Source organism: Cupressus sempervirens, chromosome 5 (genome assembly GCF_028749045.1).
Source record: "Cupressus sempervirens isolate cs-2001-9-10 chromosome 5, ASM2874904v1, whole genome shotgun sequence".
NCBI classification, from domain to species: Eukaryota; Viridiplantae; Streptophyta; class Pinopsida; order Cupressales; family Cupressaceae; genus Cupressus; species Cupressus sempervirens.
The window spans coordinates 965,220,666-965,248,556 of record NC_143122.1 but is presented as its reverse complement, the minus strand read 5'-3'; the positions used below and the strand labels follow the sequence as shown (position 1 = coordinate 965,248,556).

Genomic DNA, 27,891 nt, shown 5'->3' with positions numbered 1-27,891 from the left:
GGTTACCCAGTGTCGTTTCCACACTGCTTCCTCTGGGATTCATGTGTGATACTAGGGCAATCTTTGCGTTTTTGTTTTGAGTCAGTTCGTCAATCCTCTAGATAGTTGGTGAAAATGCCTTGATGTTCTTGGTAACCTTAGCAATTAACCAACAGTCCTATAGCAAAGCTAGTGCTCAACTACATGGTGGTAAGTCTCTTTGAAGTATCCCCCTGCTCAAAAAAGCTTCAATGGTTTCCCTTCATCTCCATTATCCCCCATCCATATCCAGCATCCGTCTCTCCTACCCTAGCTTATGCATCAGTGTCTCTTTGAATCACTCCTCACCTTTAGCTTTAGGGATCCACAATCCTAGTCTTAGGGATCCACCAATCCAAATCAATCCACCAAGCCTCATCTTTCGAGATCCACAATCCTAGTCCTAGGGATCTTCGAAACCCATCTTCCGCCAATCTGACTCTTTGAAATCCTGTTGCATCAGTTTTTTAATCCCCTCATCTATCTCTCCATCCTGGATTCCTTTTATAGTGCTCTGCTCCTTCATCCTCTGTAATCCCTGAGATCTTAAGCTTGCTTCCTCTTGTGCCTCTGATTCTCCCTTTATCATTCTCCCGTAGTGAGAGTTTGAGCTAATTAAACCTCTTCTCTTAAGTCAATCTGAGTCTTCTTGCACATCTCAGATTCTTGTACTTTTCAATAAGTTGTCGAGCCTCGCTTTCTCTCCCTGCCGCCTTCTTAAGGGGGCATCTTGCAGTCCATTCTCTCCTCTTCTGCTCTAGCCTTGGGCATCTTATTTTCTTATCTTTGATGCCTGCCACTTGCGGCATCACATCAAAGAGGGGCAAAATGTAGACACCTAAAAACCTTTAGAAAATAAAGTATTTTTATTTTCTGAAAAATTCCTAATGACATCATCATTTATTAATTAATTAATTATTTAATTTATTTATTTACTTTTATGCCATTAAATCCCTTTATCTTAATTAAAAATATTTAATTAAGGAATCCCTCCCAAAAATGTTTAAATCTTATTTAAATATTATTTCCTTATTTATTAATTATTTAATTAATAAATTGACCAAAAAATCCAAAATAAATAAAAAATTTATTTTTTGCCCAAAACTTGGCCAATTTCCTTAAGACCACTAACCTCTTCCAAAATCTTCTAATCCTTCTTTAATTTTGATTAAAGACTAATCCCATCATTTCCTACCCTTAATCCCAACTCAAAATATTTAATTAAGATTAAATGTTAATCCTCATGTTTATTAAAAAAAAATTTAATAAATATCTTCTCAACCCAAACCCTTGAAATAAATAAAACTTTATTTATTCCCTAAAAATCTAATTTATCCTCATCCTAAGAAGTTCTAGACTCTTCTAGAAAGTCTTCATCCTCATCCTAGGAAGTTCTAGACTATTCTAGAAAGTCTTTATCCTCATCCAAAGTCTAGACTCTTCTAGAAGATGTCTTTAAACCTAATCCTAATCCCCTCCTAACCTTGTCACATTCTCTAAACATGGGTTAAGACTTACTAACCCAAGCCAAAGTTAACAAATATCTCCTCCTTCACCCACCCTCATTAAATGCCATCCACTTGCCTATCCCTAAGCTAATCCTAAACCATCCTAATCCATCCTCTAATCATTTTTAGAATCCTAAGCAAGCTTAAAACCTTCCTAATCAAGCCCAAGTCGAAATTCCTCTCATCTCCTTCAAAATATCCCAACCATAAAACTTTATGAAGCCCACTAGGCCATAAATGACTCTTCCAAGCCCTTTTATTGCTCTTACAAGCCATTATGAGGGTCTTTATGAAGATTTTATCCCTTGAGCCTCCTTTGTTGACTCATCCTTCCCCTTTCCTCCATCATCTCACCCTGTGACATGTGTCACTCCCTGATTGGCTGTAAGGAAGCACAATCCATGTGCTCTCTTCTCATGCAATATGAGCCCTCCATGAGCTTTTTCCCATCCTTGCATCTTAGCCCCCAATCCCTCAAGCCTCTTGCCTATAAATTGGATCCTTCCCCTTTTCAAAACAACACAATCCATGAAGTAAAGTCATAATGCCATTTTAAGAAGCCATTTTACATCAAAACTATACACTCACACCCAAATTCCAACTCCATTTGAAGCCCTTTTTGAAGCATAAGCTTGAGCATACATCCTATCTATTTAGACAAAGCCACTCAACAAGAGAGCTTCTCATTGAGAGAGCCCATTAATGGCTCATATTCTTAATTGAGAGCTCATCTTAGTCTATCTTGAAGTTTATGAATTTTGTTTAGTTTGTAGAAGCTTTATTTAAATTTGGTTTCTATTAGCATACTAACATTGCTCATATACACCTCCTACCACTACTAAATCTCCTATTGCAATAAAAGTAGATTTTAACTCTTAATTAGATCAACTCTTAATTGGACAAAGCTTTGCACTAGCATTCATAAAAACATTGTGCTTGATGGTTAATTATTTAGAAGAGTGACAATGATAACCTAAGCTTTAGATGAGAATTCATTTGTCGTAGTAATCTTAGATGTGTGATAATTTGGATAGTTTGATTTATTAGCAAGCCGTAATTTGCATTCATAAACCTCTTTATTTATTATTTTCACCTCTTGAGCAAATAGTTGTTATATCTCTCATGAGTTTATGAATCCCAGATTGACATTCTTAGGGTATTTTTGATTCAATCATATCTATAAATATACCATCAAATTGAACCTCAATTTTACCCAACAATAACCATCAAAGTGTATGATGAAGTAGAACACAAATCCTTTGGTCTTATTGTGTTGCCTCTTTAAGTTGGTCCTATAGAATGAGATGTTATATATCAAGTCCTTGACACTCCTTTAGCATACAACATATTGTTAGGAAGACTATGGATTCATGAAATGCAAGCAGTACCTTCCACATGCAATCAATGTGTCAAGTTTCTATTCCAAGGATTAGAAGTTAAAATACCTACTAATACCATTTACACTTGTAACATGCTCAAGTTTGTTGAAAATTTTGTTCCTCATAATAGAGAGTCTATATACAATCATGTCAACAAGCTCAAAGAAATGGAGATGACTCTCAAGTTAAGAGATATTGGAATGGGCGAATATCATATTGAACCAAGTTTGTCTTTGACATCTCTTCCTGAATCTCCCCTTCATTATGGGAGACCATCTAAAATGAAGAGACCTTTTGTGCTATTACCTAATACTATATTCAATGGTTCCTTTGTAAAGGCTATTGTACCTCTAGAAGATGAAGATGAAAACATAGCCATTGTTGATTGTTATACAAAGAAGAAGTCCCAACTGATCTCATAGACCAGTCTCGTGAGATAACTCCTGAAAAATATGGACTAGATCTTAAACTAATAAAATGCCTTGGCTACAAAGGCAATGGTCCTATGGGATGTAATAACAAAGGACTGATTGATCTTGTAGTGCCTCTCATGTTTGCAGTCTGTTTCTAGTTGTTTATTTTGATTTGAGAGATACTTGGTACTCTTATTTTGTACCTTATGATGACCCAAGGGTTGGATGTTATACTTTGATTCAATACCATAGATGCTTTACTACTATGCTATTCAGTTATCATATTTGCATGTTGATGCTATTTTGAGATGACTGTAGATCTATGAGGATATCTGATTATATGGTTTAGTGGACATAATTGTTGATTATGTTATGAGATGAATTTTATGCTATGGTTATTTACTTCATTCTTGTATCTTTATGCTTTATGTGAACATGAGTGATGTAAATGGATTAAATAGGTATTTTAATACATGTTTCTTTGGCTATGATATTATATACAATTGTACTTGATCATGTATTTTAGTGTGCAGGAATTATATCCCTGGCAGTGGCACATGGAGTTAGTGATTTAGTTGTTCATATTTTACCAATGTCATCCCTGTATGGTCGACATATTCTCATTTTAATTGTTTTAATTAAAACCTTTCGATGATTAGTAAATCCAAACTCATTTGCATTATGTGATTAGACCAATGAGCGTGTCTATGCATTTAGAGATTTTCTCTATCGCGAAAGTGTTAAGTGATTTTCTGTGATTTTGGATTTTTAGGCTTTAATTCTTTTTGGATTTAATTTCTAGTAGCTTTTCCTTAGATGAATTTTTGTTACAGAGAATAACCTGCTTTTGTTTGGGTCAATTTAGAGTTTAGGTACTCTAGCTGGCTATTTTCCATAATCGACTATTCACTTGTAAAGTGAATAAGTATTGAAAAAGTGAATTCATTATTCACTTCTCACATTTTAGAAATAGAATTTGAGAGCTAATTTGGAAATCCTCTTCTGAAGGATTGGTTTTATGTTCATTCTGGGAGCTATGAACGTGGGATTTTGGCAAAATCAGTCTCATTGGATCTGGCTCGGGGAGTTTTGCTTTGCCATCATTTTCAACAATTTCGATAGAGTATTTATTTTATTCTGCGGAGTTCAATTTTTGCCCCTTTTTTTGTCAAGTGGGGCCTTCCCATTTTGTTTTTTTTGCTTCATTTTAGCTTTTTTTTCTTGTAATAGTATGTGAGGAGGCTGAGAACTAGTGTTCCCCTCCATTTTTGTTTGCTAGTTCTGCCCGATTGGTCGGGTATGAATATTTTCCCTATTTTCAGGATAGGGGTTTGAGATTTTAAGCCATTTTTGCACACGACATCCAAATTCATTTATTTTTGGATTTTTGGGGTTTTTGCACCCAAAGGCCAAATGGGTTTTAGTTTCACAATTTTTTATTTTTACCTCATTTTGTGTGCCGCCCTATTTTCTCAAGTTTTCTCACCACAATGTGGTTCATGGACTTGGATGAGCCATTTGGATATCTGTCAAACCACTATTGCACTTTTTATGTTGCATTATGATGCATGTTGTATCCATCCTCTCAAATCTATTTCTGATTAAGTGACTTTCTGTATTGTGTTCTCATCCAGTCCTTGTGCTTTGATCTTCATGATGGTAGTGTGCTACACACGAGTATGTTCAAGTACATATCTATCGGGCGACCTGTAGGTCCTGCCCTTTCGTGGATTTTCCAGAAGTTATGATCATTGGGGTTGGCTTTGGAATTTGCATGCCTATAAGCACTCATCATTGGATGAACATGGGTAGGGTAGGGTAGCATATGGAGGGGGCTTCTATCTCATAGCCTGGTGACCTTGTCCCATAGGGTTGGCATGAAGAAGTTTTAAGTAAGTGATAATTAAATAAAACATTGGGCGGTAATAAAACTTAAGTTAATAAGATGTGTGTATGGGGCCCTCCGTTGAGGAGTTGAAATGCACAATTTGAGCTTGGGCTTGTTGATTCCAAGTGACTCTCCATGATGTCAGCCCCTACTTAGCAACCTATTGAGATGTCTAACCAGGACCTGTAGTTTATGCATTGTCTATGTCTTGGTTTCAATCATCATACTATCTAGCGTGTGTGTTAGCCATGGATGTTGTTTTGTGTGTATTGTGGTTGGATCATTATCTCCATTAGCATGGTTAGTATGGACCTATCGATGTCATGTGGTTGGGAGGCGTAGCTACCTACACCACTGCTAGGGACTAGTGTACAAAGATAGTCTTTTGTATTAGCATGACCATTGTTGGATGTTGACACATAGTACTATAGGTTTTGGAGTATGCTTTCTTGTGGTTTTTATGCTTTCATTGGGATGGTTGTATATCATGTTTAGATGATGTTATTTACTGACACATTTCCTTACTTTGATGATTAGCATTTGATAGGTGATGTTATCTACTTTGTAGGATTATCTTATGCTTTCCACTAGCATGTTAGATTTCCTTATGCTTATGATTGTAGCATGATTAGATGTTATTTCTAGATTTCCATTCTTCAGTTATGGTTCAAGTGTTTTTGCCTCAAAATGTGGATCTGATACTCCTCGATGTGGAGGAACTCTGTTTCGTAGTTTTCTTAGGTTTTTTCTACTTTTTGTTCTTTCTTGTTGATTCGAGATCTTGCGCGAGAATGCACTTTCTCATGCAAGGATGTAAGTCTTCGCACGAGGTGTAGGGTTTCTTCATGTAGCTTGACACTTTCTCGCATGAAACCCTACACCAGTCCTGGGGTGTCTTGCTAGGTACTTCCTTGCATGAAAGTGCAGTTTTTCACATGAAAAGGAATTTCTTTGCACGACCTGATGCACTTCTTTGCTCAAAATTCTGGCAAAGAATGTTCTCGCACAGAAAATAGGGGCTATCTAGGCTTGTCAAAGAAAAGTTTGAAAGTTGGTTTTGGATACCCTTTTGGGTTTTGCACCTTCCTATATTATACTTAAGATATATTTTAATATATGCAAAAAATCTTTTAAGATAGGTTCCAGACCTCTATGAGCTAAGATAAAGATTCTAGGAAATTTTAGGGCTTCAAAAATTCAAACTTAGCTAAATTTCAAGGCTTTAGGATTTCAAACTTAGCCAATTCTTAGGAGTTAGCTTTTGTCTTTTAGCTTGGTTGATCTCTAATTTTTTTCTTGTTTTTGTTTTTGGTTAGTAGTGTGTTTGGAGATCTGTTGGTGTTTAGATGATTGTCAGTCCTTTGTTGTGATCTTTGTGATTTGTGTATGTTGTTATCATGTACACTTCCACTTGTTTTTTTTTTTTAAATATCTTGCTTGCATTTCATCCTTGTTTCCAAGGATCTTCGAGTGGGGCATTATAGATCCAATCAAAGAAACATCTACAAGGCATCGTGACACAACAAGCCTAGGCTTCAAGAATGTTCCCTTTCATCTAGGGATCAACAAATTTGTACCAAAATTTGATAGTTCATTTGAACATGAGTCACAAACTAAGTTTGATAATCAAGCAGAAAGTGCTGATGATGAGGATACCTTTCCTTATCCTATTCTATCAGATCTTACTATATTCTTTGTAGAACCAAATGACTTTGTACCATGTGTTAGTATGGGTGATGTTGACAGTGATTCCTTTGATAATACTACTAATACTCCCCAATTTCAATAGGAATAGGGCTAGTCTAGTCATACAATCATTGTTGAACGATTTTGTAAAAGTCAAGATGATAATACAAGTGGAGAATGGGTACCCATAACTGTTGGGGAATTCTACAATCCAACTCCATGTAGTACTGATTCTCGAATATGAATTTGATTCTCTTAGAGGAAACTTCTGCTAAGGATTTCAATCAATTTCATACATATGAAAATAAACTCAAAATAGGAGAGCAATCTAGAGTTTGGGTAGATGAGTCTCATCCTACTGATGTTGATGGGACTTTAATTAATGTTGTTAGAACTCAAAGGAATTCAAACATAACTTTGGACAAAATCTCTCTAGATCTTGAATTACTTGTCCATGCATTTGATGACTATTCTATGAATGCAATAAAACCCACCACTTCTCTTTCACTCATGTATCTCGAGTTAATAGACTAGAACTCCAATACTACATCTAGTGAAGTCCCCATGTTCCAGAATGACCATACTCTTGCTTGTTATCTACACGTTGTTGAACTGATAAATTCTTCCACTAGTGAGAATAGTGTCAATATGACTAAAGCTAATACCAAATATCTCATTCATAAAACTGAAAGAAAAAAATAATAGACTTTTTGATGGTGAAAACCACATTATGGCAGTATCAGAACCAAAAATAGTAAAAAATAGATATATCTAAAGGTGAAAACCTCTTTAAAGTGCCTAAGGCTAAGATATTTGGTCACTTCCTAGCCACTTTCAGGAGAGATCATTAGTATTTATAGAACCAATACAACCAATCAATTTGCAAACTGAGGAACACCCTTATATTATACATCTTGCACAATATTTATTAGCCAAAGAAAAAGAAAAATTTATTAATTTTTTTAGGAAAAGAAGATCAAATTTGCATGGACCTACTCAAATATGCTAGGATTATATGCTAATATTATAATGCATCATTTGTCTATCACACCAAGGGTGAAACCTATCAAACAAAAACTTAGGAAGATGCACCCTTATGTGGCACTACTTGTTAAAGTTGAACTAGAAAATCTATTGAAAGTTGGTTTCATTCGTGCTATTGATTATGCTAAATGGATCTCAAACATAGTTGTAATCTCAAAACATGACAAGTCTATCAGAGTTTATACCAATTTTCAAGATTTAAACAAAGCATGTCCCAAGGATAACTTTCCACTACCCAAAATTGATATGATAGTGGACATGACAACTAATATCAAATATACTCACTGATGGATGGTTTTTTGGGTTATAATCAAATCAAAATTGCACTATAAGACCAAGAGAAGACTAGATTCACTTGTACATGGGGCACCTTTTGCTGGAATGTAATGCCATTTAGTTTAAATAATGCTAGTTCTACCTATCAACATGTAGTTACAATAATATTCCATGAAATGATGCATAAAATTATGGAAGACTATGTTGATGATACCTTGGTTAAGAGTACACAATGAAAAAAATATCTTCAAGATCTAGGACCTATCTTAGATCATATGAAGAAATTTAGTCTCAGGTTAAATCCTAAGAAATGTGCTTTTGGTGTCACATCAAGGAAGCTACTTGGTTACCTTGTGTCTACAAAAGGAATTGAGGTGAACCAAGAAAAGGTTCAAGCTATAATGGAAATGCCTCCACCTCACAACATCAGTCAAATGAGGGGGCTACACAAAAGAATCCAATCTATTTGGCAATTCATATCATAGTTAGAAGATAAATCAAAACCTTTCACTAAAAATTTGCAAAAAGGTGTGAAATATGGCTGGAACATGGATTTTGATTAGAGCTTAACACATATTAAGTAGTATCTTGCTAATCCATGAATACTAATGCCTCCAATTTATGGGAAGCCACTCATTTTGTATATCTCTACAATAGACTCATCTTTTGGTATATTGCTAGCTCAAGAAGATAATAACAATGAAGAGTGAGTTATTTACTATCTTAGCCATACATTAATCTCATATGAGATGACCTATAATATTATTGAGAAAGCCTGTGTGGTAGTTTCTTTTAATTCTCAAAAGTTGAGACACTACATGCTCTCTCATACTACATGACTAATTGTAAAGAATGATCCATTAAAGTATTTTCTCAATAAGGCTACTCTGATAGGAAGGTTGGCTAAATGGGTTATGATCCTAAGTGAGTTTGACATCGAATATGTCAAAAGGAAAGCTATCAAAGGACATGAAATCATTGATCAACTAGTAGAGGCACCAATGCAAAGTCACCAACCACTGGATATTGAATTTCCTAATGAATCTATATTATTGATAACACATCAAACATGGGTGATGTTCTTTGATGACTCCTTCACACAACAAGGATATGGTGTTGGATTTCTATTTATAACACTACATAAATATGCTTTACCTAAGGCATACAAGAGTATATTTCCCTGTACAAACAATATTACAAAATATGAAGCCTAAATCAAGGGCATGAAGATCATTGTTGAATGGAGGGTAGACGAACTGACTATCTTTGGTGACTCATAGTTGGTAATCAATTGGGTTTATAATATTTATTAGAAAAAGGATGAGAAGTTGACACCTTACAAAAGAATGGTTGATGATTTGAAAAAGTACTTTGCACATGTCACTTTCTAGTAGATTCCTTGGGTAGATAAAAAGGTGGTCAATGCAATGGCCACTCTCGCTTCCATGCTACAAATGCCAAAAAATGATTTTCAACATGAGTTCCCATTGGAGATGTTATCCTACCCTACTTATGATTCACCCAAATCAAAATGATATGTTCTATCATAGGACATGATTCATCTCACTACCATCATATAGACTCTTACCTGTGTGATTAGATTGTTTTGGACAATCTAACCCCAAAAAAAAAAAATGTCACCTTATCTGAAATGCTTCACGGTATGTCATCATTACTAACAACTTATTTAGGAGAGGTCTCGATGGTACACTCCTTAGGTGTTTAGAACTTGATGAGCTAAAATGTGTGTTAATAGAGGTACACAAAGGCATTTGTGGATCACACTCAAATGGCTTGACACTAGCTCACATAATTATTAGAGTTGGTTACTATTGATTAGAAATGGAGAAAGAGGCAATAAATACACCAAGTCTTGTAAGTAGTGCACTCCATGGAAATCTAATTCATGCTCCAACTAGGGAGCTAATTCCTTTCATCATGCTTTGGCCATTCCAATAACTGGCCTTTGATCTAGTGTGTCAGATTCATCCATCTTCTTCGAATGGGCACAAGTTCATCATCACAACTAAGACTACTTTACAAAATGAGTAGAGACAATCCCTCTTTCTAAGGCTAATGGAAAAACTATGGCTTTGTTCATTCTCAACTACATCATTTGTAGGTATGGTGTACCATCCTCCATCATTACTAACAATGGAGAATAGTTCAAAAACAAGGATCTCAAAGAGTTTTATTCAAAGTTCAAAATCACACAGCATTGTTCTTCCATCTACTACCCCTAGGGTAATGGACAAGTAGAAGCATCCAATAAGGCTATTCTCAAGATACTACATCACACAATCAACAAATATGGAAGGGACTGACACCTTCAAATCAATCTAACTCTATGGGCTTACAGAATAAGTATTAAAAATCCTATGGGAACAACACCTGTTGCTTTGGTATATGGAGCAAATGTTGTGCTTTTGATTGAGATTGAGATTCCTACTCTGTGAATCTCTCTAAAAGGCCTCATTACTAATGATGTTTATGGAATATCTCAGCTACAAGAGCTAGAACTACTAGATGAATGTCGGTAAGTGGTGGTCGATCATCTATGAGCTTATCAAAAGTGAATGTCCAAAAGCTATAGTAAGAAAGTCAAACCATGTGACTTCCAAGTGGGTGACATCATCCGGAAGGAAAACCCTAAGGATCAGCAACAATAGCTATAGAAAGGGAAGTTTGAACCCAATGGCTTGGTCCATAAATTATCATTGCAGTGTTTGGATTTGGTGCTTATCAACTTTCAACTACTAAAGGAGAATTGCTCAAAGAGCTAATTAACAACCTTCATCTAAAAAGGTTCTACAACTAACATACTTTTGAAGCTCTTTGTACATATCTAAATGTCCTGTAAAAAAGTCTAAAAATTACCAAAAGTCCTAAAAAAATCTATTATCTTGGTGAAAACTTAGCAATAGGTGCCTTGATAATACCAAATCAAAAAAATACAAAATAAATAAATAAGTAAAGTGTTATTGATGAAAACCTAGTAAATAGGCATCATAGTACTAAAAATAGAATCTCTATCAAGAAGGTGAAAACATGGTAAATAGGGACCTCTTGTTTCAAATGCTACATCCTACAATGCATCTTCTAGTTCCTATACAGTTGCTTTCCTACTTTCCATACTTTGTATTCCTACTTTAGTTTTTTGTTTTCACTCATGCATAGACTCTCAATTATACTCGAGACTCTTCTCGATATCCACATTGTTTAAATCTGGTCATAAGTCTCAAGGGCAACACCATATGGTTTCTCAAAGATCTCTGTTAGGTCAGTCACCAATTGTTCTAGTTGTGTCTATCTACTGTCGCTCACTTTACTACTAAGATTCCTCTCGTAGAAGATCTCTTAAGCATCAGTCACCAATTTTTCTTGCTATGTATGTCTACTATTGGTTACTTTACTACTGAGATTCCTCTAAGATTCCTCTCATAAAAGATATCTTATGTGTCAGTTACCAATTATTCTAGCTATCTCAGTCTACTATCATTTAATCTCTTGCTAAGATTCTTCTCAACAAAGATTTCTCTCTGACGTCAATCACCAATTGTCCTAACTAAGTCTATCTATTGGCATTCTACTCCCAAAGAGATTTCTTACACACATGTTCCTGAACATCAATACTTGACATCAATCCATTGAAATTGAAATTGAATTGAAAATTTTGAATCTATTTGAGCTATGCTAAGCTTTTCTTTGTGTTTTTCTTTCTCTTTTCCATTCTCCCTTGAGCAACTCAAGGATGTCTATTTAAACTAGGGAAGCGAGGACTAGGGGCATGATCTTTCTTTTCTTTTCTACTTGATGGTTTAGTCCCAATGATCTGAAGGGTACCTATAAAAGGGGTGTCCACTATAAGAGCTTCTATCTCATGTTGGATGGCCATGTGTACCTCAACTCATTTTATATGAAAAATTTCATGAGATTAGTTCTTCTCCTTGACTATTTGAGTGAATTCTTTATGCTATAGTATAACATTGATACTCTTCTTGTCAAGTGAACGTATGGGTCACTGTGAGTATACTTGGTGCACTTTTGTCTTAGGTTATGAACACAAGTTTCATTACAGCCAGAATACTTACTGATTACTTAGCATGAGAAGGATCTCTAACATGTCTAGTGTTTTTGTATGCAAGAAACATTCTAGTCATCCTAGCATTTATGCTATGATGCTTATGTTCTATTGCTAGATTAAAAAGGACAAATGTTATGGTCATTATGAATTATTGTACCTTAATGCTTACATCTAATTCTAATAAAATTAAGACACACTTCAAATTCATATTCTCATAATTGCACTATCAATGAAAATTGCATGACATTTGAGGGTCTAAATCAAACACTCCATGATGATGAATATCTTACAAGTTTAATAACCATTCCTAGGGATTACATCTAGCATAAGATTGCATTTCATATTCAAATTGCATTAGGGCATAACTTTGGTTACATTTTTACTTGTATCTTTTGACTTGAGAGGTTGTTGATTTCTTCCATACATCACATTTCATCTTGACCACACAAGTGTTTGGTTCCTTGGTCAATCTTTCCAAATTTGATGAGGCACCTATCATGATCAATAACTATAAACCCTACATGAGATGTTAGTACATATACATTTTGCATTACTATGTCATTCATCTACATATCATAACATCATGTCATAAACATACATCATCTCGTTAATCACATTTGCATAACAACATCCATCTCATCTATGCTACGTATCCACACATCATATCCATTTGTATTACTCAAATCCATATAGCTACACATCTCATGTATGAACAATCATAAGAGAAACAAAATGTAACACAGGCAATGGTACCAAAGAAGAGCTCATATATATATATATATATATATATATATATATATATATATATATATATCCAATGGAGTCAAAATGTATGTCGATCTCAACAATGATACAAAAAGATGTTAATACATTACAAAATCCATGATCAAAACTAGACAGAAGAGAGTAAATTAATTGCATCCTTTTGCTTCATCCCCAAGTGGAGGAGTAGGAGGATGTGCCTTTGCTCTAGCTAGTGGAAATGCACCCTCTAATGCTCTATCATACTCAAAGAAATGAAGCACCTTCTCTACTGCCTCAAGGACTATGCCAACATAAGGCACATAATAATATATCACTCTTGCTATCTATGTATGGGCCTCATCCCGCTAGTGCTCTAACTACTCTTGTAACTTTTGGATCTCTCGATCCCACTCTGCTAGGAATGTATCTTGCACCGCTATTTAGATCTGCAGCTCTCCAAGTTGTCATTGTGTCATCCTCACTTGATCCCTTGATCTCCTTAGAGCATCCTATGTCTATGCTAGAATATATTTGCTCTATGGCTTAGGAGTAGGTTATCCTACATCTCCTCATCATGTCCTTCGAGCTCTACCTATTGTAGAGGTTGGTCCTCCACTCTTGGCCTTTGTGCCTCACTACCAATGAAACCCAAGGTTCCCATCTCTCCCTATGGTCTCCTCTATCTGGAACCACTCCCACTAGCACCTGGATCCACTGTCATCTATCGCCAAGGGATCAAAATATATGTAGTCCTCTATCAAGGACCCTGCTACTATGGTTGTTGTGGGGTATGGATTGGCTAAACTGGTACTTCCATCCCTAATGGATCTATAAAATGTGGAAAGGGGTGAAATGCTCCCTATACTCAAGAGTCACCCCTCCATCTGCTACCACTAGCACATAGTCCCAGTGAGTCAGTGTGACACCACATGCATCAATCATTGACCTCTTAGGGTTCAATCTCACTGACCATCCATTCTTCACGTCCTTAGTAAAGTGGGTCTATGTGATGTACTCTTATGATATGTCTTATGAGTAGCCATACTGCCTCCACACTTTAGTCAAAAGAAATCACTCAATCACCTGAATCAATCAATCGATCAATGGCTAAGAGGTAAACATATAACCAAGCTATACTTGGGCATCATACCACACCTCTATCTCTTGCAAGGGTTGATAAACCACTGCTATCATCTCATCTAATTGTTCTCACGATTTCTCAATCTTACCAAAGCAGTCTGGGTCATCTATTCTCTGTATTGATAGATATGACTCGTGAGGTTCTCACTGGTCTTCACATATTAGTCTTATGATGGGTAAGCACTCCCATATACATATATACAAAACATATGTCCCTACTTCCATGCTCTTCCTCTCTCTATACATGATCTTGTACATCTCATGGAACATCTGGGGCAACATGAATTGACTCCAACCAAAGTGTGTTGGCTGCTTCAGCATCCTCTGCAACATCTAACCCCATCTGCACTCTAGGCCATGTTGACCTCTATTGGACATCAAATAACATCCAAAGAAAATTCCAAGCACCACTCCTAATCTATGTGTAGGCCCATATACCTACACTAACTTCTCCCAAAAAATAGCCCTACCCATGATGATCTCATCCTAGAAAATGACCCTCAATGCCAATGTACCAGGTTGTGGTTGTGTGTCGTACTCAATTAGTGGCCCATGGAAGGGGACTCGTAGAATCCTATAGATATCCTTGGGTGTGATAGTCATCTCTCCAAGGGGCAAATGAAAAGTGTTCATCTCCAAGTGGAAATGCTCTACCAACACTATCAACAAAACATGATTCACCTACAAATTAGGGATATCACATAGATGAGAAAGACTAAGTGCTTTGATATGTGTTAGCTTAGTAGCATCTAGCTACCTAATTAGCACCCCAATGGCAAGATAATATGACCAGAATCTTGCATCTAGAAAGTCAACTTGCAAACATGACAAAAACATAACATGACTAGTATTTGATCTCACCTGAAAATATGTTACAACTACCTAAGATGTCGCAAACAGGATGAAAAACATGTTAACGTGCATTAAAACATACTCAATCCTACACAAAAGCTCATGCGAACCTTCAAAATCTCACATGAGACTTTAAAATCTCGCAATCAAAGCAATATCATTATGCAAGCAAACTCCAAGGGCCACGCGAGAAAACTTCCTCAATGTAATTTACATGACCCTATTTTAGGGTCATTCAAGCAAGAGATGGGTGCCTCCCACATGAGGAAACCATACACCTCACATGAGAAAGTTCTCTATTAGCAACTCCTTGTGCGAGGACTTGTTGAGGCTCACATGATAAATCAAGTCCTTGCACGAGGATCTCAATGGCTCAAAACTTTAAACAATCCAAAAATCACAAAAAATCTGTTGAAATGTATGAAATTTGACATGATTAAGAGGTTTATTAAGTACTCACTGGAGGTTCATAGTTTGTCAGATGACTATGCCACCTAGATCACTCAAATCAATGAAGATGCACGGGGACTACCATTTTCGCGTCAGAGATCCTTCTCCCCAAAAGACAAATGATCAAATGATTTGAAAATGAGATTTAGGCCCTTATATAGGTTTTGACCTAATTTTTCAAAGTACTCTAATGGATGTGAAAATCATCCTTGGCTAATTGGATCACTCTGAACTCATTTTCGACATCAAAATCGAGATTTGACACACTTAAATAGCTCAAAATTGAGATTCGACACACTTAAACAACTCAAAATCACATTTTAAAATTTTGGGACCGACGTGATCAAACACTTGTGTAGTCTATCTTTTTTATACTTTATTAATCTCAAACCATCATCACTCAAACATTTTCTCACAATTCTTAACTTTTTCATCAAAAGTAAACTCTGGTCAACCTTAATCAAACTTGGTCAACCAGACCTTGAAATCACTATGAATCAACTCCAAATTTTCTTCATGCAATTATGATCTATTCTAAATTCTTCTAAATCTCTGATCACTTCTTTATCTTCTAATCTACTGCTCTACATCACTATTCTAGTGTGTCATCTTTTGATTTCACTCCCAAAGGGGCAAAATAATTACATCATTAAATCCTTTGAATTTGGCTTTGACCTAATCTAAATATAATATCCTAATCACTAGGGGCATCTCATCACTCAGGGCATCTTTGTTTCCTCTATTTGGCATCATAAGCTATCTAATCTTATTTATTGATCAATTGACCAAACCCATAATAATTCTAATCATAGCTCAATGGACAGGTATTGCGGCATTCTAACCCTGACTCCTAAGGATTAAGCCTTGTCCTAAGGATAATCCTATGACTCATAATTAGGTCTTGTCTTTGTTATGGACTAGTATTTATGTGTTCTATCTGGACTTTGGAGGATTAAGCTTCATTCTGGAGATAATTCTAAACTTTCTTTCAATCATTATTAAATGGACAGGTATTGGGGCATTCTAACCTTGACTTTTGAGGGTTTAGCCTCGTTCTAGGGATAATCCTATGAATTGTGATCAATCTTGTCATCTTTTAATGGATAGGTATTGGTGCATTTTAACCTTAACTTTTGAGGATGGATTCTTATTCTAGGAACAATCCTACAATTTTTGACAATCTTTGTTCTACTAGACTAGTAGCTAGGTGTTCTATCTAGACTTTGGAGGATTAAGCTTTGTTCTAAAGATAATTCTAAAAAATTCATCAATGGGTTTCCATGTCATCAATCTCAGTTCTTTTTCTATACTTCAAACTTTCAATTTCTTTGAATCAACCTACTTGTCACACATTTATTCAAAAAGGGGTAAATGTAATACCCCTAAATTGGCACACTGGCATTTTGAAACAATTTTGGTGCATCAATCATACAACATCTATTTCTTGATCAATTAAGTTCTATTGTACTAGGCATTTATGGTTTTGATAATTTTTACTCGACTTAAGTGTCAAATATAGAAAATCCCTAATATGTATTGATCAAATGCTTTATTTAATTCCTAAATATTGATTGACATTGGCTAAATTAACCTCCTAATTGAATTAATTTAATTACAAGTCCTAAGTACTTTAATTAAATTAAATCCACCCTCTTTAGCTAATACACATAAAAAGGTATTAAATACATTGGTTCAATTAAATATATATATCATAAGTGTTGAAACTAATTATTTAATTAATTATAATATGTTATTACGATGTCATATTTGAATGGATCGGTATTCTTTCCTAATTCATCTCATATGAAAAAGGAATTAAATATATTGATTTAATGAAATACGCTCATCATAATTGTTGAAACTAATTATTTGATTAATTAGAAAAATAATTATGAGCACATATTTGAATGGATCAATATTGTCTCCTATTTCTTCTCATTCAACTCCATAAAAATGGAGGACTCAATCTCACATTCAATTTGAGCCATACACTTGGTTTAATCTTGAGTGTTGATTGGGTCAAAGATTTTATAAAAGAGAACCTTGATCTCTCATTTGAGGATGCATATGAAGTGTATCAAATCATTGTTAGATTGATCACTCAAGCACTTTGCATTAGAATCTTTGTTGCTTTTTCATGCTCATCATCTAGATTACAATGCATTCATTTAGCTTAATTTCCTTATTATTGTTCTTAGATTAATTTTAATATCATCTAGATTAATTCATGTTTTTGCATACAAACTATCAAAAACATAGATTAATCTTACATTTGCATTTATTCAAATCCTTCATACTAGTTTGGTCTAGTTACTAAACTCTTGATTCTAAGAGTGTATTGTAAAACCATGTCTAGTTAGAAGGCAACATATCACCTTGTACATACATGTCAAATGAATAATCTCATGTTCATTCCAGGATGCTATTGACAAACAATGATCATGTTGAAGTGTGCGGTTGAATTATAAGCCCATATTTAACACTCTTAGTTCCCTAATCTTTTCACATACATGATCTAAAGTCATTGGAGGGAGTCTCTTTACAATTGGCAGTTTACTTAGTTCATCATACTTGGACTCTTCACCATCTTCCTCCTCCTGTGCAATGATTAGTTTTCTCCTCAGCTTCTTTTGTATATTCTATTGTGGTGAGCTGGTTGCTCTCTTCTTTGATGGACTTCCTTAAGTTTTCACAGCTAGGGGCTAAGTTGTCTTTGATCTTGTTATGATCTTTACTTTTGGTTTATGAGGTGTAAGATCCTTCTGCACATCTCTATTAAGATCACCTTTAACATTAGGATCAACAATTATTACTTTCCTCTGCTTTGTTTCCTTGGGCTCAACAACAACCAGTTCTTTTCCTTTTCCTTCAATGACCTTAGCAGGTAGTTTTGATCATTCCCATTCTTCACTATTCTTTTCCTCAAGACCCTTTTTCTTCCTTTTTTTTCAACCTTAGGCATGCTTGACTCTATAGTTAATTCAGCCATTATTGTCTCATATGTGCCAAATTGCTTGGAAATGGTATCAATATCTTTAATTAAAAGTGCAGTCACTATTGTAAACTTGTCAACATTTACTTCATAAGGCATAGGCCTTAACCATGCAATCCTTGGTATTACTGCTTAAGTATGCACAATATCTATGTCCACTACAAAACATATCTCATCATTATATTTATCAATGACTTATTTAGGTGTCCTCATTTTATTTCTCATTTTGATTTTGAATTCTTCAAAGTAATTATCCATTATAACCTCAATTTTTTATCCCAATCTATTAATCAAATCATTTATGTACTCCATAATAGTTTGACTCCTATACCATGCTACTATCCAAACCATAGAGAATAAGTTTTGTACATAGAAAAATATACATACTAGCAAAGATCTAAACTTACCTGATGTATTCTTTGCTTTTCTCACAACTTCTAAGTTCTATGTTAGCTGTTGTAGTTACAGTTCGGCAAGGTCATGGGCATGATCCTTCATGAAAACTTTGTATCCTAAATCTACTGCAACACAAGGCACATTGTTCAATTTGCTAGATTGGTAAAACTTGTGTGCTATCACATAAACAACAAATTCAATTATAGGATCTTCAATCCCATCAATTGACATCCCTCTACCATTCCACTTTGCTTTAGTTAATTTTTCAATTTTATTCTTTGTTGCACTCTTTATGCTTTTAGTTCAATCCAAGGTAGGATAACCAGTGACTCAACATATTATTGCTTTGTTGATTTTAATTGGTCCTCCCTCTAACCATATGTTCATGTCATGGATACAACTCAACATGAATTTTATCCATTCAACCTTGAAAACCTTTGAGAATCCTAGGGCACAGGTAAGCCCTTTTACAACAACTATTTTGTTTTCATCTTTCAAGACTCTATTGTTGCATAGCTTCTCATAAGGTGCTCTTATTTCAAAATCTCCAATCTCTTCTACTTTGCATAGGTAGCATGATCTTATATCTTGAATAGTTGAAACTTTGGTTGGAATTGTCAACAAGGCACCAATATCCTCTGCAATCTTCTCAACAATTACATTGTTCCTAGAATTTGGCAGAGGACACTAGTCATTCCTCACAATCTATGCATTTCTATCCTTCAACATTTTTCTTGATGATGCCATTTTATTAGGGTTTTGGAAAATAAAATCTTCTATGATATCTTCGAAAATAATTTACTCAGCATTGAAAGTAACACTTACTATTATTTAACAAATTTGCCAATGCTCCTCTGTGATTCACTTGCTTCATTGCTAAAATTGCCTTAATCACCTTTTAATTACTTGTGATCTTTAAAATCACTCGGTGAATAAGAAAGAATGCTCAAATTCAATAAATACCTTCAAATTTTCATTCTAGGTCTGCAATAAATGTCCCCATACTTGGTAGGTGTATGACAGTTGGCTTGGTCTTCATACTTACTCAGTCTAGGTTACCTCACTCAACCAACACTAATTCATTCAGTCACCATGTCAAATTTCTTGATCACTCTGTCCATAATGCAATGCTCAGTCAATATAGACTAGATCACTAATGCCCAGTACTCTTTGTAGTAAATGATTCTCTCTCACTTTCCTTTCCATGGATATATTCTTAATGCATCTTTAATTATGAAAATATGAACTTTTAGCACATCTATGTTAGGAACTAATGTAAAATATATCATTGAATATATAGTTCCTACATACCATCTATATCTAGTTAGATATGGTGTGATCACCTGATCCATTAGATTAGGCGATCTTTGTTTTGCTTTCTCTATTGCTCCTTGCTTTCACTATCTCTTTCTATGTTTTCTTTCCATCAACTTTGTCATTTGTGTTGTTTGGTGTTGGTGCTCTGGTTCAACAGTTTTTACTAGTATATCCAACTTTGTGACAACTGAAACATACTATTCTCCATTCAACCACTTCTTATAATTTCCTCTGAAATGTGTCTTGATGCAATTCTCTAGAATGTTTCCATACTCTCCACAACAATGATAATTATACCATGTGTGGTAATCCCAATTGTAGGAATTGCCTTTTCTAGGTGCATGTGCTTGTTTCTCAAGAGTCCAGCTAGATTTTGTTTTGAATCTACACTCATGAGCTCTATGTCCATATTTTTGACAATTATAGCAATGTCCCTTAAATGTAGTGAATGAATTCCTTTTCTTTCATCTACATTCATGTATTTGATGTGCTACCTTCTCGCATTTAGAACAATTACCAATAGACTTGGATTTTAAAGTTTGCATAACATTCTTGCTTTTGTGAAATGTTTGCTATGTGTCCAAGTTTACCACGACGATGACACATAGGCTTGCCTTTGGATTTTGCTTTTCATTTTTCTCCACTCTTTTATGATTCTCCTTCTTCAATAGATGAAAAGTGCTTGTTGCATCCCCATCCAGAAGTATCTTTTTGTTGATCTAGGTGATCTCATTATTTCTTCAAAATATTTGATAGCCTCACTTGGTTTGCTCATCCTTTCTAGAAGTTTTTTTTCATTTTATATCTCATTTCTTAGTTTCTCATTTTGTGACCTTAGGTTTGTGATCTCTAGGTCCTTTCTGTTTGCTTCTTGAGTTGTGATTATCAATTGATTTATCATATCCAACTGTATGTTTGTGAGCTTTTGTACCTCTGATGGGGACACAACACAAGAACAGAATGGACACAACAGAAAAGGGAAATTATATTAATTGAGAAAATAAGCTAGTACAAATAGTACTAAGAAAATAAACTTCAGAACATACCCTAAGGGCTTACAATAGCATAAATCTGGAGAATATTTCTCCTTTTAGCACCTCCTCTCAAACTCCACTCCGAAATGCCTTTTACAATGCCAGAAATCTCCTTAAATAGACCTCGGAGGGTTAAGGACTAGGAGTACATTCTAGAAAGTGCTAGTAGGCATCCACCGACGAAATAAAAGGTTCCAGAAGCTGCGTTAGAAGTCGGTGCAAATCTAGAAGAATCCAGAAATGGTAACCGAACTTTCGGGAGGCATAACTTTTGAACCGTAGCTCTGATTGACGAACCATTTACATTTTCGAAAAGCTCTCGAAGCACTCTATAGCCCTATGGACAAGCTTCACTCGTCCCCCATTTTTCGACCCTTTTCAAGGTCATTTAATGCCCTAAACCTGACTTTGAAGCATTCTTAGGAGGTCTCCAAAACCCAAAAAAACTGCAATACCTTTCAAATCGTGGGGCCTATTGACCTGATTCTTTTTCTGGAATGCTCTAAATCATGATTACATTCATCTGGCCAATTCACACCTTCTAGTTTACCGAAATGATGGCCCAAATACATGCTCCTATTTTTTTTAGATTTTTAAACGCACTGATTGTTGAACTATGAGAGTTGGAACCTTTATTTGAGCCAAATGGGTATCCAAAAATGTAAAGACATGAAACAGAAACTAAGTCTAAGTACATTTTTTTTGGGTGACATAGGATTGCACTTATACCTCTGGATGCTCTTGCATCAGACACCCAGGGTAGATTGAAAAGTGACCCTGTCACTTTATGGATGGTAGAGGAAATCCCAAATGGGAAACCTCAGCTGCTGAAATCCAAGTTGAGTCCTCGATTGGTCGTCCTTTCCATTTGACCAAATACTCTTCATACTGCCTGTTTCTGGTACTCCTACCCGCACGATGATCTAGAATGTCTTCTATCTCCTCCTTCTTAGAAGCAGGAATTGGACATGGCTCTAAAACCAGCTCCTCATCTGCACCATCATCATGATATTCTGTTAAATCTGCAATGTTGAAGATGGAAGAAATGTGAATACCTTCTGGTAGCTCCACCTCATATGCATTTCCTAAGTCATGTTTCTTCAGAATTTTGCAGGGGCCAAATTTCTTCATTTTCAGCTTGTTGTAAGTACCAACTGGAAATCTTTCTTTTCGTAAGTGCACCATGACTAGATCCCCTACTTGGAATTCCTTATGTCTTCTCCTTTGATCAGTCCTAGCTTTATACTCTTGATTCATCTTGATAATGTGTGCTTGAACCTCCTCATGTAGACGCTTGATATGTTCAGCAAATTCCTCAGCTTCAGCACTTGTCCTCTCCCCTTGTTCTATTTTCCTCAATTCTGGTGTAGTCCTTGGGCTATTCCCATATACAATTTGAAATGGTGATTTTCCAGAACTCCTATTTACAGAGTTATTATAAGCAAACTCTGCCTGTGGTAGAATCAAATCCCATCCCTTGGGCTTATCTCCAACTAAACATCTCAGCAAATTGCCCAGACTTCTATTTACCACTTCTGTTTGGCCATCAGTCTGTGGGTGATGCATGGAACTGAATTTCAAGTCTGTTCTCAACTTCTTCCACAATGTCCTCCAGAAATACCCCACAAATTTAGTATCTCTGTCAGAAACTATACTCCTTGGAAGACCATGTAGTCTTACCACCTCTTTGAAAAAAAAGTCTGCAATATGGACAACATCATGAGTTTTGTGGCATGGAATGAAATGTGCCATTTTGGAGAACCTATCAACCACCACGAATACTGAGTCATTACCCCTTTGTGTCCTTGGCAATCCAAGAACAAAATCCATACTTATGTCCTCCCATGGCCTTGATGGAACAGGCAATGGCTGATATAGGCCAGTATTTTGACTAAACCCCTTGGCAACTTGACAAACCTAGCAACTTTGCACGAACTTCTTCACATCCTGTGTAATTTGAGGCCAAAAATAATGTTCTCTAAGAATGGCAATGGTCTTATCCCGACCAAAATGTCCTGCCATCCCTCCATTGTGTTTCTCCTTAATCAGATTTTCCCTCATGGAACTCCTTGGAATGCACAATTGACTACCTTTGAACAACATGCCATCCTGAATCAAATAGTCTAACCACTTGGTTCTATCTACAGCAATAGGTTCTTTACAAGCTTTCCATGCTTCAGCAAAATCAAGATCCTCGGGGTACAAATTCTTGAGTTCATCAAATCCAACTACTTCAACCTGCATTGTTGTAAGCAACAACTATCTCCTACTTAGTGCATCTGCAACCCTGTTAGATTTTCCACTTCTATGCTTCAACACAAATGTATACCTCTGCAAGAATTCTACCCACTTCATATGCCTCTGATTCAATTTACCTTGGCTATTTAGGTACTGTAATGCCTGATGATCAGTACACAAAACAAATTCCTTTGGCAATAAATAATGCCTCCATTTCTTTAAGGCCTGAACTATTGCATAGAACTCTTGATCATAAACAGAATACTTCTTCTTTGCATCATTCAATTTTTCACAAAAATATGCAATAGGCTTACCTTCTTGGCTTAATACAGCCCCAATAGCGCTACCACTAGCATCACAATCCACCTGGAACACTTTTCTAAAATTTGGAAGTGCCAACATAGGTTGTTCTGTTACCTTCTTCTTCAGCAATTCAAAACTTCTCACAGCTTCTACAGTCCATTTGAACTCTTTTCTATCCCCTCTTATTGTATCAGTTAGGGGTGCACATATGCCACTGAAATTCTTAATAAACTTTCTATAAAAACTAACCAAACCATGAAATGATCTTACCTCAGTAGCAGACCTTGGAGTAGGCCATTCCAAGATGGCTTTTACCTTCTCTGGATCCATTTTGAGACCTTCAGGTGATATAACAAACCCCAAATAGACTAATTCCCTTTTTGCAAAGACACACTTCTTTAGATTAATTAACAGTTTCTCTTCCCTTAGCCTTTCAAGGACACTATGAATATGCAGTAAATGTTCTTCCAAAGTCTTGCTGAAAATTACAATATCATCCAAATAGACAATAACAAATTTTCCCAAGAACTTCTTAAGTACCTCATTCATGAGCCGCATGAAGGTGCTTGGGGCGTTCGTCAATCCAAAGGGCATGACTAACCACTCATAAAGACCCTCCTTGGTCTTGAAGGTTGTTTTCCACTCATCTCCTTCTCGAATCCGTATTTGATGATAGCCACTCTTCAGATCTATCTTTGTGAAGTACTGAGCTCCACTCAAGCAGTCCATAAGATCATCCATCCTTGGTAAAGGAAATCGGTACTTGATGGTTATCCTATTTATAGCTCGAGAATCTGTACACATCCTCCACTCTCCATCCTTCTTTGGTGCAAGTACTACAGGTACTGCACATGGACTCAGGCTCTCTCGAATCAAGCCCTTCCTCAACAACTCCTGAACCTATCTATTTAGCTCCTCTGTTTCAGTAGGAGTCATCCTGTGAGCAGCCTTGTTAGGAAAACTAGCTCCTGGAATCAGATCTATCTGATGACTGATTTGCCTTACTGGTGGCAATCCATCTGGAACATTATCAGAGATAATATCTCCAAATTCCCCTAGTAAATTTGAAACTTCAAATGGTATTTCACTACTACCTTCTTTATCTTTCCTAGGAATCAAAGCATAATACATATGCTGATGTTTCATGCCATCTAAAAACTTCCTTCCATCAACAAGAGAAATCCTAGCACTGCTACATACCTTTTCACCTTCCTTTTTCATGGGCTTCAATTTGTGGCGAACTCCATCCTTTGTCAGAGAGTATGTGTTTGCATTTCCATCATGTATTGCATGTCTATCAAACTGCCATGGTCTACCCAACAATAGATGGCAAACATCCATCAAAATAACATCATAGAGAACTTCATCATGGTAAATCCCAATTTTGAATTTTACTAAACATTGTTCACTTACCAGGACCTTATGGTCATCTTTTACCCAAGAAATCCGATAGGGTTGGGGATGTTTCTCCCTCTTGAGCTTTAGCTTAGAGACCATCTCTTCTGATACCAGGTTATCAGTGCTACCACCATCAATGATCACGTCACAACATTTATCCTCACACTTGCATCTGGTACGAAACAAACTCCTTCATTGTCCTGGTTCATTCTCACCACTTAGTAGGACTCTTTCATTTACCAAGGTCTCTCCTCTTTCTGCATCCTCTGAATGTGATGATTGTGCATCCTCATCCACATGGGCAACCCTAGCTTGGCCCTCAGCTCTCCTATCTGTCCTTCCTTGTCGTTGAGGGCATTCAAAAGCATGATGACCTTCTTCATTGCAATGGAAATAGGTACCACGAAAGCCTCCTCTTCCTTGTCCACGTCCTCTACCTCTTCCTCTTTGATTTCCAAAGTCTTGATCATGGGAGCGGTTGAAACCCTCATTCCTCTAGTTTCTGCTAGTACCCACATCTTCATTTTTCTTTTGAGTTTCATTGCGGCCTCCAGATGATCTACCGCTTCCCCTTCCTCCTTGACCATGCCCTCTTTGTCTTCCTTCAAACCTTTTACTCAGCTTCTCTTCAACTCGTAGGGTAAACTGGTATGCTTCTTCAACGCTAGTCATTCTTACCAGACTTAATTCCTCCTAGATGCTAGGTCGCAACCACTGATATAACGAGCAACCTTCTCCTTATTTGCTTCTGCATGCCTCACTCTAATCAAGAGTCGATAAAACTCCTCTATATATTCTTGGATTGATCTTCCTACTTGCTTTAACCCATGCATCTTCTTAAATAGATCAAGCTCGTAGTCCACAGGAATGAACTGCTTCTTCAATTTGTCCACCATGCGATCCCATCTTGTGATCTTCTCCTTTCCTCTTCTAAGTCTTTCCAGTTGAACCTCTTGCCACTAGATTTTGGCATGGCCTTTTAGTTTGGCCTTTGCAAACTTAACCCTATCTGGGTCCCTTATATCCTCATACTCAAAGTATTCTTCCAGTTCATTGATCCAATCGATCAACTCATCTGGTTTCAGATTTCCTGAAAATATACCCACTTCAATTGTAGGTCTTTTCCCAAACTTAGTAATGGCCCTAAAAAGCCTTTCCTCTACAGGATTCAGAACTTCCCTGTCAACTTCCTCTTCTGGTCCCATTACTTCCTCTTCATTGTCATCCTCACTATGGTCACCTGCGGCAACATTTGCTCCTCTACGAAGCTCCTCTTGCAATGCTTGTACCTGCCTCTGGAGGGCTCTAACGTCCTCAGGATCAATAGCTCTGGCCCTTCCGCCACACTCTCTTCATGGAGGCATCTTCTAACTCGAACCCACAACCACACAGTCCTGATGCAAACTGCCTCACGTTCAACGCTCTGTCTACACACTCAGGAAAACTCACTCTGATACCACTTGATGGGGACACAACACAAGAACAGAATGGACACAACAGAAAAGGAAAATTATATTAACTAAGAAAATAAGCTAGTACAAATAGTTCAGAGAAAATAAACTTCAGAACATGCCCTAAGGGCTTACAATAGCATAAATCTAGAGAATATTTCTCCTTTTAGCACCTCCTCTCAAACTCCACTCCGAACTGCCTTTTACAATGCCAGAAATCTCCTTAAATAGACCCCGGAGGGTTAAGGACTAGGAGTACATTCTAGAAAGTGCTAGTAGGCATCCACCGATGAAATAGAAGGTTCCAGAAGCTGCGTTAGAAGTTGGTGCAAATCTAGAAGAATCCAAAAACGGTAACCAAACTTCCGGGAGGCATAACTTTTGAACCGTAGCTCTGATTGACGAATCGTTTACATTTTTGGAAAGCTCTCGAAGCGCTCTATAGCCCTATGGACAAGCTTTGCTTGTACCCCATTTTTTGACCCTTTTCAAGGTCATTTAATGCCCCAAACCTGACTTTGAAGCATTCTTAGGAGGTCTCCAAAACTCGAAAAACTGCAATAACTTTCAAACCGTGGGGCCTATTGACCTGATTCTTTTTCTAGAATGCTCTAAATCATGATTACATTCATCTGGCCAATTCACACCTTTTAGTTTATCAAAATGATGGCCCAAATACATGCTCCTATTTTTTCAGGATTTTCAAACGCACTGATAGTTGAACTATGAGAGTTGGAACCTTTATTTGAGCCAAATGGGTATCCAAAAATGTAAAGATATGAAACAGAAACTAAGTCTAAGTACATTTTTTTTTGGGTGACACAGGATTGCCCTTATACCTCTGGATGCTCCTGCATCAACCTCAAATGTTCTCTCTTCGATTCTGGTTGCCATCTATTTCTTGTCTTCATCACCCATAACTTTGTCTTCTTTAGCTTTCTTCTTTTTCTCTATTTCTTCACATAGTATTACTGATTGAGTTTCATATTCTCTCTTGATTTCTTTTGCCTCTTTTCTTAGAGCACTATTCTTCTCTAGTAATTTTTCTATTGCTTCACTATTTTCACTAGTCTTTCCATTGCCAAGTAGTCCTTTTGTGTCTACTTCCTTGTATACTGTGTCATTTTGTTAAATTGCTATCTCTTTCCTTTTTGTCAATGATTTTCTTAACTCTTCCCTTGCTCCTTCAAGTTGTTGCAATATGATTTGGATTTCAATCATCTGGTTCTCAATGATTTTTCCCATCATGTATTCCTCTATCTCCATAATCTCATCCTCTT

General features: G+C 36.3%; 1 pseudogene; it reads right to left on the bottom strand.

Moving 5' to 3' along the window:
• Positions 1-27,505, bottom strand: part of LOC149559166 (uncharacterized) — a 111,390-nt pseudogene extending 83,885 nt beyond the window's left edge.
• Between the last annotated feature and the right edge of the window lie 386 nt (positions 27,506-27,891).